Consider the following 5,900-nt stretch of genomic DNA (forward strand, 5'->3'; position numbering starts at 1 on the left):
ATAACAAAAAATATATATAAACACATACATATACATATATATCGATATTTATATACACTAATATATAATGGATATGTATACATATATATGTATATCTACACACACGCACCCATATACATACATACACACCTCTAAAACTGGATTCCTAAAGGTTTTCCCGTGCCAGTATGGCTTAGTGATTGGATAGAGGTTGTGCTGAAACACTTGAGCCAATGAAGTTTCTGTCTTTTGCCAAAGGATCTCTATGTGGTAGGGGAGTTCACTCAGAGTTCAGGTGCTTTCAAGCTGACTCAAGCTCCAGCTTTTACTTACCACTGGACCTTTTCTTATCTCTTTTATGCAAACAAATTCAGGGGTAGCCAGGATTGAGTGACTAGCTCGGGCCTTCTCCAGGAAATATACACAGCCAGAGAAATATTCACCAACTGTGACTACAGCCTCAGACTAGTAGAGCCATTGGCTTTCCCTGTTTACCCACCTCAGAGATCAGCACTTTTACCAAATATGCTGCTGGGAGTGGTCGTTTCTCATCACTCCAGATTGAGTGAGCTCTCATTGATCGTGACAGAGAAGCTGCCCATCCTCATGGCCTGGCCTCCTTCTACAAAACCTCTGTCCTTACTGAAGTGAGGAGGAAGGGAGGGAGGATATGTGAGTAGCTTCAGGCTAGAATGCCACAGGTTCTCATTATTCTTATATTCAGCAGTTTTTCAAGCCTAAACGCTTCTCAAGTTGTATGCCTTTGGTTGATTTTCAGAGTGCTAAAATGATTGTTTTTGTCAATTTTATCCAGCTTTATAGTTGCTTTTTACAGAGAGAATTTGTCTCCTCACTTGGCCATAACCAAAAGCTCACCACTTATTACCTTTAAAAGAATCACTTATATATTAATTATTTCATGTTTACTTGCATAGTCTTTTTTAAAAAAATACCTAAATATACTACTCCCTTTTATAGTGTTTAGGAATCTGAACTTATAATTTTAAGAGGCTAATTAGCTCAAATCTAGTTTCATTTTTAAATTTTATATCTTGCTTTTTTTCTATGTCAAAATGATTTAGCTCATAAGAGAACAGGATAGTAAGAAAACTGAAAAGTGATCAGGCCATTTCGTATGCCTTAATAAAAACTGCCCAAGATGATATGGTTGAGGAAGAGTATGAAGATCAATGGGTATGGGCCTACATTATTCTAAGACTGACTTATTTCCCTATAGAGTGGAAATCTTCTAACTTCTGTGGCAATAAATTCTTTTTTTAAAAGCATGATTACATGAGAACTCTTCAGAGAAAAGAACTTGTATCTCTTCTTTTCATATCACAAAAGCTTACTCTAGTGAATTCTGGGTAACCCAAACTGAAAATTAAATTTAGAATTTGCAGGGTCATGAGCTTCCACCCAGATTATCTCAGGAAAAGGTATTAAACAGGACCATCATTACCCCATTAATCATAAAAAAGTCCAGCTGACACAATTGTCTATTCTTTGAGGGAGCAAAAAACCCAGTCAGGCAGGCATTGTTTTGTACTCATTTGGTAATTTTGATATTCAAGACTATTCCTTAGACAGAAAGGTATATGACTCTCTAAAGGTCAGGCAAGTCCGTACCGCTATGGTGATATTCTCAAAGATGAGTTATGTTCCATGCAAGTATATTCACTAAACGTGTACGGTACCAAATGCTCTGACTCCAAGTAATAAAAAAAATAGCTTTTGGGTCTTTTCCATGCCTTTAGACATGACAAACATAGACTATTTAATTGTATAAAGATTTTCCTGGCATATCTTCCTTTTGGAAAAAAAAAAGTCCTGAAAGTCCTTCTGTTTTATGAAATATTCTAGTCTCTGTTCTGCATTATATTACTTTACATAGAACTTACAGTCTTAAAAAAGAATGTTCATTTGTTAAAAAGCTCCCAAATTGACTAATATTATTGCTATTATAGTTCGTTTTTACATAGTGTTTAATAGAACATTTGTTGTGATTAAGCAAGATTGCTTCTTTGTCTCCTTTTCTCTTTTCTTCCAAATAGTTCAACGCCATTATAACTTTCCTGTAACAGAGATGGGAATGTTTTCCTTCACTGAATCCCCATCTCATGAATCTACAGTCTTGAAACCCTTATTTTAACAGAACAGTCATCTGACTCAGTTTGGCTGTCTCATACCGAGATCTCTTGGCAGCAGTACCTGTGAGAGAAAACAAAGGGTCTGTTTTGAGTATAGTAGAAGGTAAAAAATGAACTTGATACTTCTTCACATCTTAAAACTTTTTTTTTTATTTAAGAAATATGCTAATAAGTTGTAACATTAACATTTAAATCCCTAGGAACCATCTTTATAGTTGATTATAATATATTTTTATTGGCTAAATATATCACAACTACATTCTATTCCACTCTATTATAGTGATGTTTGTTATTTATTAATAACTATTATTTTTACCTCATTATAAAATAGCTACATAATAATGAAATGTTTAATAATGTTCTGCAAAGAGGAAAAAAAAGAATAAGGGATATTGACCATCTTGGATAGTTTTTCATGAATTCAAAGTCCTCAGTAAGTGATTTTAGAAACTCAACTTTATCAACCTAGTTCAAATAAGCAGTCTTTGCTGATTAAAATAGTCTTTTCGGTCATCAGAGTATTAGAGTATTCCAGTTCTAAACTCAGAGAATTTAGGAATTTGTTTATAATCAGAAAGCTCCCTGGTGAACTATGAATAGTGACAAAGGCCTTAAGGAATATTTATCCCAACTTTGGTAGAACCTGGAGAGTTGTCTTTTACATTTTATCATGCACCTTTCTAGTAACTGCAGTTCTTCTATCCCACAGTGGTACTCTTTAGTTTATGGGAAATTTAAATCCCGATATTAAATCTTTATTAATTTGTGTAACCTCCTTGGTTACACTGGCCTGTAAACAAGGCTCATTTCAGTCTCTGCTCAAACCCTTGGAAAAGTTAGTTAATATCTCTGAACCTCAATTCTGCCTGTAAATATGTAAAATGAAAGGAACCAATTAGATGTCTAGCTATAACATTTCTTGATTTTAAGTGTTTATACTTTTTTAGAATCACCACTCTCCATATATTTGTGTGAGCTAGTCAACTATTATCTATCTACTCATGCCCTCCTTGGTACAACCAATCCTTTCAGACCTTAACTTATCCTGTTCCTGTGTCCAAGAATCAATTCAACTGAAATAGCTGGTCAGAACCATTTTTTCTCTTGATCACAAGCATTCTCCAAACACAAAGCTTCCTCAAATGATAAAATACCTGCTCCAGAAGAATCTCTCAATATGGTGCTGAATTTGCATAGGTTATTGATCCTAATTTCTAGACTCTGAATGGAGGTTAGTTGTGCTTGGAACAGTGGTTCTGAAATGCCTAAGGACTTAAAATCCACAGGGTTAGTGCTGGGTGAGGCAGAGGTCAGTAGCTCTTGAACCAGATAGTAAACATCAAGAAATTGAGAAATAAGAAACAGGAACTTTGGGATGCTTTGAGGAGCATACTTAAAACCACCACAGCCTCAGATGTTTGTGTTGAAGGATAAGATGGCCAAGAAAAAAAAAATTTTAGGTCTGAGAGTTTACTCATTCCAATAACAGACCTGGCAGAGAAATCATTACCCATTTTGCAACACAGCCTTAGGGCAAGTCTGGGCAAGCTCTGGGTGGGCAAAAAATAGGCTTTCCAAAACTCACCTAGCTTTCCAGCCCACCCCACATACATGCCCCACACATGAAGTCTTCCTTTCTTTCCTCCTTTCTTTCTCCTTCCCCCCTCCTCCTTCCTCTCTCTCTTTCTCTCTTCCAGAATGAATGATTTGTATGACTGTGGAATGTGTTTGTCAGACAAGTCCATCAGGGACTTAACAGTCCCTTAATAGGGTAAGAGAGAGATATGAGTCTTGTGGTCATAAGTGGTTGGGCTTCCCCACTACCTCATTCATTTATGTTAGCTAACTATTAAAATCTAGGTCTTTACTAATTTATAGTTAAAATATACATAGGAGTAAATGTGTGTTTGTGTGTGTGGGTCTGTGTGTGTGTAAATACTGATGGATATTTTTCCAAATGAACTGACGATGACCTCTAACTTCTGGTTCAGGAGAAGGAACTTTATGTCCTACTTTTGCTCTGGAAAAATGAAAAGACTGCTAAGGGGGAGTAGTCATGATGGAATTGTGCATGTGTGTGTTAGGTAATATTGGGTGGAAAATTAAGGGATATTTTCCTTTGTAGTATTCCAAATAAATCTGTTTATGTCATAGGTAGTTACTTGGAATAAATATCTTTCTTCATGAGTGCCCTCTTAATTTCCAGAAAAATCTTATAAAGGTTTCTCAGTAAGGTTCTTTAAGTAAACTTTGTTTCAATCATAATAATACTAGCTACCATTGAGCATTTACACTTCCTAGCATTGTGTCCAACACTTTACATTCTTTATCTCTCATTCTTATACTCTCAAAAGATGAGGCATTGATATTCCCAGAAAACTGAGATTTGGGGAGGCTAAGTAAATTTGCCTAAGGTTATGGAACAACTACATTGCACAGCTGTTACTTGATCATAGATCTGACTGGCTCCAACCATTGGACACTTACTGTTGTCACATAAGGGGATTCAGACAGATATCTAGCTTATTTTATAACTGTTCTCATTTGGTGAGAGATTGTCTACAAAGATGTTTGGTTTTTGTGAGCTTTAACGGCTGATGTAAAACAATTTGGTAATTATTTTAAATTAAAAAAATCTTATAATCAATCTAAACATACTCCTATGTCATATACTGAGACTCTTAGAAAATATTTTAGAGTAGAGGCAAGCAGGCTTCAGATACTGAATTATAATGCCTATCTACTTTTAAAGAGTGATATGATACCACTTTCAAGAACTAGACTTCAGATGGCTTCCAAATGTACACCTATATCTATAGCAATACTTGGATATAATATTTCCTGAAATATAGTCTTTCTCTTAAAGAAAAAAATAATAATATTAGTTCAGGTCCTTGAGATATGAGGCAAGGATTAGAGATTTGTTAAATAAATGTTGACCCAGACTATATAAATCTAATGAGCAAAATCCCTTTAAAAGTTTTTAAGGAGATGGGATAACAGTAAGTAATATTTATTGAAAGCCTGTTGTGTGTTATGTGCTACTAGGAGCTTAAACAACATAACCTCATGTGGACCTTACAACTGCTCTGGAGGTCAGTCATTGTTCTTGAGTCAGGCTCTTTTTTCTGGTATAAGAAACAGAGTCACCCCCTCATGCTGTCTCAAAAGGCATGAGTTATTTTACGGGAGAGTGGGTGGAGGGTTTGTACAGTAAGGGAACCAGGAAGCTCATGGAATTGTCATACAATCTGGCCTTACAAGCACTTCAGTTACAACTCTGTCAAAATGGGAAGGGGCTCAAGAAACTTGCTTTTCCCATCTAAGGAAAGGATGGTATTTTCCGGCTTTTGGTGAGGTGATTTATCTTCAGAATGGGTCTAATCTGAAAACAGACCCGACTGGGCAGAAACATGAAATCCATATTCATAATTATGTAAATGAAATGAAAATTACTTGCATTCTTATAACATCTATATAAAAATTATAATTTTCTGTTTATTTTCCCACAGCTTTTCCTATAATTATATTTTTTGGTTACATTACTTTTTATAATAAAATAGTGACAGGTTTTATAATAAAATAGTGACAGGTTTTATAAAAAGCCAATCTGTAATTGGCTTTTTAATGAAATGTGCTTTCCATGGAAATACTCCAAACTTGACATTGGTGTCAATTTCATTGTACTCATTCACATATATAATACACACCACACATTTTTACATAGACACATACATATATAAAGGCACACATACCTATATGCGTAATTCA

The 5,900-nt window shown here is 35.1% G+C and overlaps 1 protein-coding gene across 1 annotated transcript in view; it reads left to right on the top strand.

The window, feature by feature from the left end:
• The window catches only part of DSE (dermatan sulfate epimerase), a 179,779-nt gene that overhangs the window by 90,127 nt on the left and 83,752 nt on the right, over positions 1-5,900 (top strand). The window lies entirely within an intron of this gene.

Source organism: Pongo pygmaeus, chromosome 5, assembly GCF_028885625.2.
Source record: "Pongo pygmaeus isolate AG05252 chromosome 5, NHGRI_mPonPyg2-v2.0_pri, whole genome shotgun sequence".
In the NCBI taxonomy this organism is placed as follows: domain Eukaryota; kingdom Metazoa; phylum Chordata; class Mammalia; order Primates; family Hominidae; genus Pongo; species Pongo pygmaeus.